Consider the following 14,048-nt stretch of genomic DNA (forward strand, 5'->3'; position numbering starts at 1 on the left):
GGGATCATTCTGGTGGTCTTGGATTCCCCTTTGCTTGTCCAAGGCACATTTGCCTACCTGTGAGTAAACACCCACATGTGGCTCAGTTTCACTTTCCATAGGGCTCAATACCTTTTCCTTGTTAATCAGCTTGTCAGTTTCATTTTCATGACCCACCAACAATCAGGTTGTGACCCACTGGAGGGTCGCAACCCACAGTCTGGGAGACACATATTAATATACTGACCTCAGTAACATTTTTTTTTTGTTTTAATTCCTCAAATGTGAGTCGAGTGTCATTCATCAGTGTTTGATGGAAGACATACAATGGCATTTAGAATTCAACAGTTGGAGCTGTCATGGTATTTGATCATTGACAGTGTATGGCTTGATGTATGTTATTTGAAACCTGGTATTTTATATCTGACAGCATTTTATTTTTGACAGGCAGCAGTACTTAATGTTTGATGTTGCATATTTGATTTTCAGTATGTGGTTTGATCTTTGACAGCATGCAAGGATTTCCTAATGTTATATTTGCTTGGAGCAGCAAATTTTATTAAAGACCTGCCAGTTTCCCAGTGGTCCAGGTTCCCAATAGGAATCTAACTGTTCAGAAACTTCTCCAAACTAGAGCAGTATCAGAAACAAGATGTGTAGAACCTTAGTTCAGTACTAAGGATGTGGAGCAGCACCACCTTTTGGTTGGAGGTGTACTTATGCAGTATAATCATGGCAACAATGTACGAATTAGGTGCCAGTTTACTGTTTGATCCGTTTTATATTTAGTATTCTCTCTTCTTTGTTGTTAAGGGACTAAGAGTGAATGATTGTGGAGGTATGGTAAGGGGAGGGTTATTTTGCCAGAGAGATAGGAGCATGGTTCACCTTGGACTTTGTGAGTTGAAGGTCAAGTATGTGGTGACCTTAGTCTCTGTGAGAGGGGGATAAGGATGGCTTGCACAAGTGTGTATGGAAATGTAGGAAGAGATTTTTTGGAAAGGAGTTGATAGTGAAGTGAGGTGTGGTGACTGAGAGTTGTGTTGGAGTGCCAACCCTCCCAGGCAGTTGAAAGGAGCTTTTTGTGGGAAATTTGGTTCAGGGACAATGTGTGCTTGATAGTATGTGTCCTTCAGGCATAATTCTGCCTCCTTCTTGATGCCCCAGATACAGAAGGGAAGCAGAAGTTTACCTCTGATGAGCACTTGTGAATGCCCATGACTCTGACTTCGTTTTGAATGCATGTTGCTTCTTACACCATATCCTTCCTCACAAAAATGTCTGGTCTAATTGAATTCCCTTTTGCAATCATCCTTGCAGACCTGCCACTGCCACCACATTGCCAGCCATCCAATTACTGTGTTTATGTCACTCAGAATGTGAAGGACTGCAGACTTCTGGATCTAGTTCATTGGCCATTGGTTAAAAAAGGAAAAGCGTTAACTTTTGCTTCAGTTCAGCTTGGCCTAGTCTTTGTAGATTTTTTTGAGTGTTTGGAGGGCTGCTTTGCTAAGGAGCTGACTTATCTCATCTATACTTTGAATCTCTTGTGTTCCTCACAGAGTGACAGACTGATTGCAAGACCTCTGACAAGAAAGTCCCTTCAGTGTTTCAAGGATATGACACCAACTCCCCCCCAAACAGCACAGGTGCTCAATAGACATGAAGGTGACACGAGAACACCATTGTTGCCCAGAGCGTACATATTCATTTCTTTTGTTTTGCTTTTATCTCTGATCAAACAGGTTTTGCAAGGTTTTAAACCCGACAAATATAGGAAAATCGGCTTGATCACATGTGACAGTGAGACAAAAGGCACGTTACATAATACATTATGTCTCCTTGTATTACTTTTTCTTGGCTACTGACTCTGTAGCAGGGAAGAAGGCCTCAGGATGAGACAGGCTATGGAAGAGAGCTGGAGGAACAGTTTCAGTTTTGAAGTAGATTCTTGTGTAAATGGTTGGGCCTGTATATTCTTCTTGTATAAAGGCGCCTGAGGGGGGGAATGACTGAAACGTACAAAATTATGTAGCGGATAGATAGAGTGGAGAGACGGGTGTTCTTTTCTCTCTCACACAACACCAGAACCAGGGGCCATCCATCAAAATTGAGTGTCTGGAGAGTTAGAACAGACAAAAGAAAATGCTTATTTACCCAGCATGTAATTAGTCTGTGGAACTCCTTGCCACAGGATGTGGTGATGGTGTCTGGCCTAGATGCCTTTAAAAGGGCATTGGGCAGATTTCTAGAAAGAAGTCCATCACAGGTTACCAACCATGATGGGTATATGGTTTTAATAGCAGGCTACCTCAGAATGCTAGGTGCAATGGAGTGGCAACAGGATGCATGTCTTTTGTGCTTCTTGAGGAATCTGGGGTCACTGTCAGATACAGAATGCTGGACTAGATGAGACTTTGACCTAATCCAGCAGGACTCTTCTTATGTTCTTATATTCTCAGGAGCCTAGAGTCTTCTCAGGAGCCCAGGTGAAGTAGATAACAGAGGCATAAAATGTGCATGTTGTTTTTCCCCCCACTAATTTCAGTTTTATGCACCGAGCTTTCCCACGGAGTTGTTAGAAATAAAGAGATGAGTATCAGAAGATGTTTACTGCATGCTGCTGTTATAGCCAATACTTTGCTATTTGCCTTACAGCCCAATCCAAATTCCCTGCGCAGCAATGCAGTGGCACCAGTGTGGCTTCTATTATATCCCACAGGGGAGTTCCAGCATGTTGAGGTTTCCTCAGGGTAAGGGAATACAGCATGCTGTGGGTCAACGTGGACTTGCACCAGTTCTATAGCTGGTGCAAGTCCACATTGATCCAGGAAGGCAGATTGGGCCCAGTAAAGGGATTAGGATTTGGTAGGTGTCACTGCTGCCAAACCCACCCCCCTCTTAGGCCTGATCTGCTATCCTCCCCCCATGTCCTCCCTATATGTTGAATTCCCCAAAGGGAAAAGATCAAGATACATTCTCATACATTTTACTTCTTAAACATGCCATAGAAGCACAACTAAACATTGCCAATGTCCTATGTAGTACTTCTGATGGCTGCTCTTCCCATGTTGCCCTACTCCTTTGCTGCCCAGTTTATATTCAGCTGTGTACTTGGTCCACATTGACATCACTCAAGCTGAGATGCAGGGTGGCATCATTGGCATCCTTCAGTCTCGGGAGACTATGGTATCACACTCTGAAAAGTGGTTCTGGAAAAGCATCTAGTGTGGCTGAAGAGGCCAATTTGGGAGTGACAATCCCTTCCACAATGAGAGCAAATATAGTCTGTCCCTGGTCTGTCTTCCTGGCTGTGGGCCTTCCTTCTTTGCCTCTTTGCCTCAGTCTGTTGGGTAAGTGCCTCTTCAAACTGGGAGAGGCCATGCTGCACAGCCTGCCTCCAAGCAGGATGCTCAGAGGCCAAGGTTTCCCATCTGTTGAGGTCCATTCCTAAGGCCTTCAAAGCCCTCTTGCAGATATCCTTGTATCGCAGCTGTGGTCTACCTGTAGGGCACTTTCCCTGCACGAGTTCTCCATAGAGGAGATCCTTTGGGATCCAGCCATTGCCCATTCTCACGACATGACCAAGCCAACGCAGGCGTCTCTGTTTCAGCAGTGCATACGTGCTAGGGATTCCAGCTCGTTCCAGGACTGTGCTATTTGGAACTTTGTCCTGCCAGGTGATACCGAGGATAATAATAACTAGGTATTTATATACCGCCTTTCTGGTCATCGGATTACTCCTCTGACTTTATTCAAGGCGTTTTACATAGGCAGGCGTTTCTAAATCCCTCAAGGGGATTTTTACAAACATAGAGGTTCTCTCTTTCAAGAACCAACAACATTTCAGAATGGATCTTCCTGGTTTGGTCTCACTTCTGGCCTCCAGTTATCCCATGCAGGCTGACAAGCAGCTCCTTCTCTCACATGGAGGGCAGCCAAGACGATTCTTGCTCACACAAAGAGCAGGTGGAATCACTCAGCTGGGCTTGTCAGCTGCTTCAAGGTCTCACCATTCTCAGTCATTCAGGGAGCTGCCGGTGTTCTCGAACTGGCGACCTTCTGATGTTATCTTCGGGCTAACGGAGGCTCTACCCTCTAGACCAGACTTCCTGCCCGGAGATGCGTCGGAGGCAGCACATGTGGAAAGCATTCAGTTTCCTCTCCTGTTATGAGCGAAGAGTCCAGGACTCGCTGCAGTACAGAAGTGTACTCAAGATGCAAGCTCTGTAGACCTGGATCTTTGTATGTTCCATCAGCTTCTTGTTGGACCAGACTCTCTTTGTGAGTCTGGAAAACAAGGTAGCTGCTCTACCGATGCGTTTGTTTAGCTCAGTATCGAAAGAATGTCGTAGATCGTTGAGCCAAGGTACACAAACGGACAACCTCCAGTTCATGCGCAGAGATTGTAATGCAGGGAGGTGAGTCCACATCCTGAACCATGACCTGTGTTTTCAGTTGCCAGGGTGGCAACTGGAACTGATTATTTGTCATTGCACTGAAAAAGCCTTTGATCCTCCTTTTGTCACTGAATTCTAAAGCCACCTCTATTACAACTGGTTTTAGAGCCACATTAGATGCTAACATCCCTCTCCTAAGCACGCTTACCAGCAAGTAAGCCCCCAAGCTTCATGGGACTTGCTTCCAAGCATGTTTTCTTTAGATCATAGCCTAAAAAACACTGACAGTCTATGCTTGTTCTGATTCCAGATGAGCTTGAAATTTACTTTATAAACATTACTTTGTGCTTCCTTCTCTGGCAAGGAAAATTTTCCACTTTGTATCTGCCAGAATCCATCTATAGCTTGCATTAGAAAGCTGGTGCTACAGCTGGAGGGAAAACTATACTGCTGTAATGACAACCCTAGATGTGCATGCAGCTGTTGTGTACCCAGCAGGGCTTTCCTTTGTGATGCCATCTGATAAAGAGGAAGGTTTGCAATTGAACACCACCAATAAACGTTTGTTTCTGACCATCTCAGGAAGGAGAAAATTGTTCATGGCTATTTGTAGCCTCAGCTAAATAAGACACATATTTCACAGAAATAATTAGGTGCTTTTGTGTTCTAAAATGTGGTTTCTTTAAAAGAAAAGAAAGGTTCGGGGGGGGGGCAAGTATGTAACTGATGGAGAAAACTGCATCCAGGTCAGGCTTCCTAATCAGGGATTTGAGACTATCTTGTGCAATCTGCTCTTCCTCTCTACTAGGGTCATATTTTCAAGACCAAATTAGATGAGAAGTTAATTGCATCACTGGCCCTGGCATGCTTGTTTCTTTTTTACCTAAATGGCAAGGATGATCTGGACCAGAACCATGCCAGCAGGATAGGAGGCTTTAAGTCTATCCCTGTCATGGTCCTAATGTGTATCAGCCCCCTCTCACAGCTCCTTATCCGTAAGAACCTATCTGGCTCGCACAGTGATTTTTCAGTGTTTTGCTTCTTGTGCTTCTCTATGGTCTTAACCTCTAGTGATGTCACTTCTAGTTTCCTGGAGACTCGCCTGGGTTCTGTGGCTCTGTTTCTAGGGCAACTGTCTGTAGTAATGAATTGTCTGTCCCTCTTCCTCTGCAAAGACAGTTGCCCTAGAAAAGAGTCGCTGAACCTGGAAGATTTTTTCAGCTATTTTCAACCACTGTGCTCCAAATTCCTGTGGCACACCTGCGCACTTTTTGCAGCACACAAATGTCTGTGGCGCACGGGTTGAAAATTGCTGGGCTAGCACCAAGAAGCTATACATTGCTGTGGCTCACTTGTGCTGCCAGAATCTTGTCAAGGTCCTCCCAATATGTGACAGGTGTCCACTACAACATTTAAAATGAGTGCCCAACAGCTTTGATTTTGTTATCAGAAAAAGAAAATGTGAGATTTGCTTGCGTGGCTGAAAAGAAATGCCACTAAAAGCCACATCCATGACCTGGGGAGAACAACCTCCAGAACTCTTCTTTGTGATCCATTTATGAATCAGAGATTGTAAAAGAGGCAATGGGGGCCCTTGAAGAAATGAAATGTCCTTCTATTCATTGGTCCTCCTTAGCCCAGTACTACATCTTCTGACTGGTAGTAGCTCTCCAAGGTCTTTACCAGCCCTGGTACCTGAGATCGTCTAATAAGAGATTATTCGTCTCTGCTTCCTGGCCTCCAACCAGTTCTCAATCCACGAGAGGACCTGTCCTCTAATTCCCTGATTGTGGAGTTTTTTCAGTAGCCTTTGGTGAGGGACCGTGTCAAACGCCTTCTGAAAGTCCAGATATATAATGTCCACTGGTTCTCCCACATCCACATGCCTGTTGACCTTTTCAAAGAATTCTATAAGGTTCGTGAGGCAATACTTACCCTTACAGAAGCCATGCTGACTCTCCCGCAGCAAGGCCTGTTCGTCTATGTGTTTTGAGATCCTATCTTTGATGAGGCATTCCACCATCTTACCCGGTATGGATGTTAGGCTGACCGGCCTATAGTTTCCCGGGTGCCCCCTCTTTCCCTTTTTAAAAATAGGCGTGACATTTGCTATCCTCCAATCTTCTGGCACCGTGGCCATTTTGAGGGACAAGTTGCATACCTTAGTCAAGAGATCAGCAACTTCATTCTTCAATTCCTTAATAACTCTTGGGTGGATGCCATCAGGGCCCGGTGACTTATTGATCTTTAATTTATCAATGAGGTCTGAAACATCTTCTCTTTTAACCTCTATCTGACAACTCCTAGGTCAGGAGGGGCCATTCGGGCAGTGGTATCTGCCCGAGGTCTTCTGCCGTGAAGACAGATGCAAAGAACTCATTTAATTTCTCTGCCATCTCTAAGTCTCCTTTTATCTCCCCTTTCCCTCCCTCACCATCCAGAGGGCCAACCACTTCTCTGGCGGGTTTCCTGCTTCTAACATATTTGAAGAAGCTTTTATTATTCCCCTTAATGTTGCTGGCCATGTGTTCCTCATAGTCTCGCTTGGCCTCCCATATCACCTTCTTACATTTCTTTTGCCACAGTTTATGTTCCTTTTTACTCTCCTCATTAGAGCAAGACTTCCATTTACAGAAGGAAGCTTCCTTGCCCTTCACAGCCTCTCTAACTTGGCTGGTTAGCCATGCGGGCACCCTCCTGGATTTAGTGGAACCCTTCTTTCTTTGCGGTATACACCTCTGCTGGGCCTCTATTACTGTTGTTTTAAGCAGCCTCCGTGCACTCTGGAGAGATTGAACTCTTTTCACCCTCCCTTTCAATCTCCTTCTAACCAGCCTCCTCATTTGGGGGAAGTCTGCCCGTCGGAAATCAAGGGTTTTTGTTAGAGATTTGCCTGGTATTCTTCCCCCAACGTGCGTGTCAAAACGGATCACAGCATTATCACTGTTCCCCAATGGCTCAGTAACGTTTACATCTCTAACCAGGTCCTGAGTACCACACAATATTAAATACAGAGTCACCTGTCCTCTGGTGGGCTCCGCGACTAGCTGCTCTAAGCCACAGTCATTTAGCACGTCAAGAAATCCAGTTTCCTTATCGTGACCAGAACACAAATTGACCTAGTCAATATGAGGATAATTGAAGTCCCCCATGATTACAACCCTGTCCCTCCTTGTCACCTCCCTGATCTGTTTCCTCATTTCAAGGTCCCCATCCGATTTCTGGTCTGGAGGACGCTAGCACGCCCCCAGTTTTACATCGCTGCACAAGCCTGGTAATTTAACCCACAGAGATTCTACGGTGGAGTCGGACCCACCTTCAATCTCTACTTTGCTGGATTCTATCCCTTCCTTAACATAAAGGGCCACCCCACCTCCAACACGCCCCTGCCTGTCCCTCCTGTAGAGTTTATAGCCCGAGAGAGAGGTGAAAAGCGGTGTGCCCCAAGGATCTGTCCTGGGACCGGTGCTTTTCAACCTCTTCATAAATGACCTGGAGACAGGGTTGAGCAGTGAAGTGGCTAAGTTTGCAGATGACACCAAACTCTTCCGAGTGGTGAAGACCAGAAGTGATTGTGAGGAGCTCCAGAAGGATCTCTCCAGACTGGCAGAATGGGCAGCAAAATGGCAGATGCGCTTCAATGTCAGTAAGTGTAAAGTCATGCACATTGGGGCAAAAAATCAAAACTTTAGATATAGGCTGATGGGTTCTGAGCTGTCTGTGACAGATCAGGAGAGAGATCTTGGGGTGGTGGTGGACAGGTCGATGAAAGTGTCGACCCAATTTTCGGCGGCAGTGAAGAAGGCCAATTCTATGCTTGGGATCATTAGGAAGGGTATTGAGAACAAAATGGCTAGTATTATAATGCCGTTGTACAAATCTATGGTAAGGCCACACCTGGAGTATTGTGTCCAATTCTAGTCGCCACATCTCAAAAAAGACATAGTGGAAATGGAAAAGGTGCAAAAGAGAGCAACTAAGATGATTACGGGGCTGGGGCACCTTCCTTATGAGGAAAGGCTACAGCGTTTGGGCCTCTTCAGCCTAGAAAAGAGACGCCTGAGGGGGGACATGATTGAGACATACAAAATTATGCAGGGGATGGACAGAGTGGATAGGGAGATGCTCTTTACACTCTCACATAATACCAGAATCAGGGGACATCCACTAAAATTGAGTGTTGGGCGGGTTAGGACAGACAAAAGAAAATATTTCTTTACTCAGCGTGTGGTCGGTCTGTGGAACTCCTTGCCACAGGATGTGGTGCTGGCGTCTACCCTAGACACCTTTAAAAGGGGATTGGACAAGTTTCTGGAGGAAAAATCCATTATGGGGTACAAGCCATGATGTGTATGCGCAACCTCCTGATTTTAGAAATGGGTTATGTCAGAATGCCAGATGCAAGGGAGGGCACCAGGATTCAGGTCTCTTGTTATCTGGTGTGCTCCCTGGGGCATTTGGTGGGCCGCTGTGAGATACAGGAAGCTGGACTAGATGGGCCTATGGCCTGATCCAGTGGGGCTGTTCTTATGTTAGAGGTGCAGGGGGTTAAACAGGGGGCTTTATGCTTATTAAAAAAAATACATTCTGCTGCTAAGCAGAGGGCTCCTTCATTCACTTCCCTTTCATTTTGAGATATAGGATCATGGTTATTTTCTCTGTTGCATATGGCTCAATGGTCTATGGAGCAACCCAGCAACCATGAATCACCCAACATTGACAGCATGGGGAAGTGGCTAGAACAGACTTATTGGAGTCGACAGGTTGTTTTCTCAGGACAAACACATGGGGATAACAAGCATGCACTACCTATTTCTTTATGAGTGTGATTTTTTAAATCCCCCCCTAGGAGAAATTCTGCATTTCAAAACTTCCTTAGAAATCTCTCAAGGAGGACAGGTGATTGCAAAATTCTGTTCCTGCAAAATGTGGAGCCTTTCTGGGTTTTCAATGTCCTCCAGGCATCCAGCAATTCACAGCAGAGGTGAACTCTTCCAGATCATTTATTTTCATCATTTTATCAGCAACAACACTGAGAAACCTGATGGGCCCTTGTGTGTGGTTTCAGATTGCCTTAACTATTTTTCACTCCTTTCACTGTGATGATTGAAAGTTTCTGAGGAGTGTATAAATCTCTCTTAGCCTACTTTCTCCAGCGTGACTAATGACAGTCCCCATGGACGAGTGTGCCACCAAAAACACTGCGTTTGGAGCCCAGCCGTGCAGCAATGAGCCTGCAGAGATGAATTCTCAGTGCCTGGCTGTCACCCTGTGGAGGATGATGCAGGAAGCCTCGCTGTGGAGCTTTGTTGTCTTCTCCAGGCTGCTGTAGAGCAGCAGGAAGGGCTATTTATAAATTATGGACAATAACTACGAGAATTAGCCTCTCTCTCTCTCTCTCTCTCTCTCTCTCTCTCTCTCTCTCTCTCTCTCTCTCTCGCGCAATCTCTTTCGTCAAAGTTCATCTAAAATAAATCACTGCTCCTTTCTTTCATAGTAGACTCTCTGCAGCCAATAATGCATAGCAAGAAAGAGCCGATACTGAGGTTCCAGCTGAGCTGACAAAAAAAAAAAAAAAACCCAGGAGAGCCAACTGGGAATAGCTGTCCGCCAAATGCACCCCAGCAAAAAGCCCATCAGCAGATCCTTTCTTTGCTGTGAACATTTTTCTTAAGCCTCTTCCCATGTGTGCGTGTGCTGATCAACCAGCACTGCAGACAGTACTGCTTATCCTGCAGAAGTGCTGGCTCACTCCGCCATCCAACTGCTCCCTGCGGTTAAAAGGATTCCTACACAGGGGGCTTCAGCTTGTGATTAAATTTTAAAAGAGGGGATATAAGAACATAAGAAGAGCTGGGCTGGATCAGGCCAAGGGCCCATGTAGTCTAGTTTCCTGCATCCCACAGTGGCCCACCAGATGCTTCAGGGAGCACACATGACAACAAGAGACCTGCATCCCGATGCCACTCCTGGCCTTCTGAGGTAGCCTGCTTCTAAAATCAGGAGGTTGCACGTACTCATCAAAGCTTGTAATCTGTGATGGACTTGTCCTCCATAAATCTGTCCATTCCCCTTTCAAAGGCATCTAGGCCAGGTGCCAACACTATTACCAAAAAGGGCTGTTTTGTATAGGGGAATAATTACACTGCCCTTATTGGAAACTTCAGGACCATAAGCAGGATAACAAGACGGCATAATGCAGAGAAATTTGCTTTTAGCTTAAGGAGGAGACTGAGAGAAAGATAACTTTTAATCAAAGATTATATTTTTATTACAAAAACGCACAGGTAAACATAATGCACATGAAAAATGATGAGTCTTGGTCCTAGTACTTGCATCTAGTGTACCTAGCTTTATGGTGGTTGCATGTGAAGTGTATTTGGTGCATCCCAGGAAATTAGAAAGGGAACGGTTGTAGGGAAGGATTTTAGGGGTCCCTGGTCTGCCAAACTCAGTGCTAACTAAAAATGGGGAGAGAAGGGGAGAAAAAGAAGGGGGGAAAGAAAGGAAAGAGTTTCAGGCGCCAGATAGTTACCTGTCCTGCAGAGCAGTTGGGGGGGGGGGTCCTGTGAAGGAGACACTCTGCCTTGGAGGGCGAGCCAGAGAGAGAGCATGTGGCATCCAGCCCTCTCTTTAAAAGGGTTTTTGCTGACCTGGATGTGACCTAGAGCTGACTTGGATGTGCTTGCTTACTACACACAGTGGGGTACTTGGAATATGTAAAACATTGAAAGGATTATCAGCAAAATTCAATAGGGTCAAATGACCGTCTTCCTCGCTGGGGGAACTTACACAATAAGTAACCCAGGAAAGCAGTTCAAATCTGCATAGAGTACTTAAGCAGTGATTGAGTTAAAACAATACAATGAATAGGAGACACTTAAACAATGATTTATTATGCAAGACTTCCTCCTAGAGAGGTGGATGTTGTAACCATGAGCTTGTGGCTTGACCTGATTGTGACCTGTGTGTTGAGGTTTAATGCGTTTGCATAAACAGTGATTGGATTAGGAGACACTTTTGCATAAACAGTGATTGGGTTAAACAATACAATGCCATGAGCTTGTGGCTTGACCAGAGTTTATGGAAACATGTGCTGGGGGAAGTGTGGCCTGCATGATGTTTTTGTAACATAACCAGATATAGAGAGAAAATTACAACTAAAAGGAAAAAGGGGAATTTCATGTAACACACCGCATCCTGTGGCAAGGAGTTCCACAGAATAATTTACATGCTGGGTAAAGAAATATTTTCTCCTGTCTGTTCTAACTCTCCCAACACTCTGTTTTAGTGGATGTTCCCTGTTTCTGGTGCTGTCTGGCATCTTTCTATCCATCCACTGCATAATTTATATGTCTCAATCATGTACCCCCCTCAGGCATCTTTTTTTTAGACTGAAGAGCCTCAAACGCTGGACAACAGAATTTTACACTGGCCCAGGCAGCCTGGTCCAGGGGGTAGGAGGATGTAACAGAGGCAGGGAGGGGTGTTTTGGGTGGGGGGAGGGCAGACAGGAGGCGGATTGGGCCTGGAAGGTGTGGGCTTGGCTGTGGCAGCCCCAATCCTAAATCCAATCCCTGGCCTGCGCAGCCTTACGCAAACTGCTCAGATTTGAGCCAGTGATTTTGCTGGCACAGATCCAAGTTGCCCCACTGGGTGGCTGGGGTGTTACTAAATATTGTCTTATCCCAAGTTGCGCTCCTACAGTGCAGGCCAACTGTTACCCTGCACATGCCTGATCTTGTTTGATCTCCGAAGCTAAGCAGGGTCAGGCCTGGTTAGTACTTGGATGGGAGACCACTTGGGAATACCGGGTGCTGTAGGCTTATACCATAGTCTTTCGAGACTGAAAGTTGCCAACCAACAAGTGCAGGCCACTCAGTTTGCCTGTTCCAGCACTAGTTTGGATGGGCTACCCTTCTGAGTCTAGCCATTGGTATATCTAGCTCAATATTGTTGACACTGGCAGACAGAAACATTCCCCCTGCCCTCCCTGGCAATGCCCAGGATTGAATCTGAAACCATATCTGGGTGGTTTAATACTAGGCTACAGTCCCCTCTCCAATTTGTTGGGATGTAACCCTATATCAGCTGCTTGCACCTCCCTTTCCATTTCTATCTCAGGTGGAATGTCTACTTTTTCATGTTTAAGATGCACATTCACATGGTACATTATTTTTTTTTAATTGCCACATTGATTTTGAAGAAAGTATGCGGGTGATGTCAGAAGCAGCTGCCAGTAGATACCTGCACTGCAAAATTTGTCCCCAGTTCCATCAGAAATTCTTCTCTTTTTTAAAGTTATTATTAAGAATACAGTATTTATATACCATTTTAACACAAAAAAGCCCACAAAGTAGTTTACAGAAAAATTAAATAACTAACACATCAAATAACCCAGTTTATTTCCTTTAGCTAGGACAGCTCATAATGTCATAGTTTTAACAAATGTAGCGCTAGGATTTGGCTTTCCTAGCAAAACGGTACATTCCCACCTTCTTCACTTTTTTTTTTTTTATGATATCACCGTTATGAGCAAATTGTTTGTGCAGCAAGAGGTCTTATTACTGGAACACGAACTATAATTACCCAGTATATAATTTTCTTGCTTAATTGACTGCATTACACATTTTAGTAAACAATCACATTAAAAAAGAGATGAACGCAGGAGCCGGAAGCAGATATTCACTCCATTATCATTTTGAAATTTTCACCCTCTGTCACAACTTGGAAGTGATTCATCTGAATCGCACTGGCCAGGCTGCTGTTTTTTGCCATTCCCGCCAAGAGATAGCCAGAGCATTACGCAGAGATTACACTTAAGTGTTAGGTTCCCAAATGAAAGGATTCATTCCTGATGTAAGGTCTGAGGTAAGTCTGACTTGATGCTGCTGCTGTCAACACTATACCTGCATCAGTAAGACGTCAGTGTTTAACATTTAATATCAGAATATGGCCTTGACACCACGGGAATATTACTGAAAGGTGCAGATTCTGTCTGTGGGTAGTGAAGTTCTGTTGATTTACTGTACACATAAACTAGCATGCTGTATAAGGAAGATAAGGGGGGAAAGTGCTGGTGTATATCCACTTTTCCTTATCATCATAAACCAGAAAGAAAATGATAAGAAAATGCTTGAACATTTGCAGACATAAATTGCATCAACCTTCCCCACACCAGGAATCCCAGGGCATGCTCTGAAGATACATGATACAACCAGCTTGCTGAAGTCAAGCATACCTAACAGCCCAATCCTAACTAAATTCCCCCCCACCCCCACCAATGCAGCCATGGCAGCAGAGAATGCACTTCACCCAGTGGGGGTGCAATCCAGAGGTCTCCTCTTGAGAAGGGAACTTTCTTTTTGCTACCCAAATGCGTCTCCTTGGAACTACTCGGATCTTTCTTTTACAGAACTGTGGCGAGTAAGGGAGAGGAAATGGGGAAGAAATGGAGCTAGGATGCCAGTGTACTCAAGTGCTGCTGGTAACCCCCATTTCCTCATTCCTCCCCCTCCCTGCCCCATTTCTTCCTTTGTCCACCTCTGCCTCCACCTCCACCTTACCAGTGCTGGCAGCAGGAGGCCTTCCTGCTAGTAGCCTTGTCACACAAGCCACCACTGCAGCACTTCTGCTGTCAGAGTGTGTCTTCCACCAGCAGAAAGTCCA

The 14,048-nt window shown here is 45.1% G+C and overlaps 1 pseudogene; it reads left to right on the plus strand.

The window, feature by feature from the left end:
• The first annotated feature begins 12,091 nt into the window (after positions 1 to 12,091).
• LOC136646595 (5S ribosomal RNA) lies at positions 12,092 to 12,205 on the plus strand (annotated as a pseudogene).
• The last annotated feature ends 1,843 nt before the right edge of the window (positions 12,206 to 14,048 follow it).

The sequence above is a fragment of the Tiliqua scincoides genome, chromosome 3, assembly GCF_035046505.1.
Source record: "Tiliqua scincoides isolate rTilSci1 chromosome 3, rTilSci1.hap2, whole genome shotgun sequence".
In the NCBI taxonomy this organism is placed as follows: Eukaryota; Metazoa; Chordata; class Lepidosauria; order Squamata; family Scincidae; genus Tiliqua; species Tiliqua scincoides.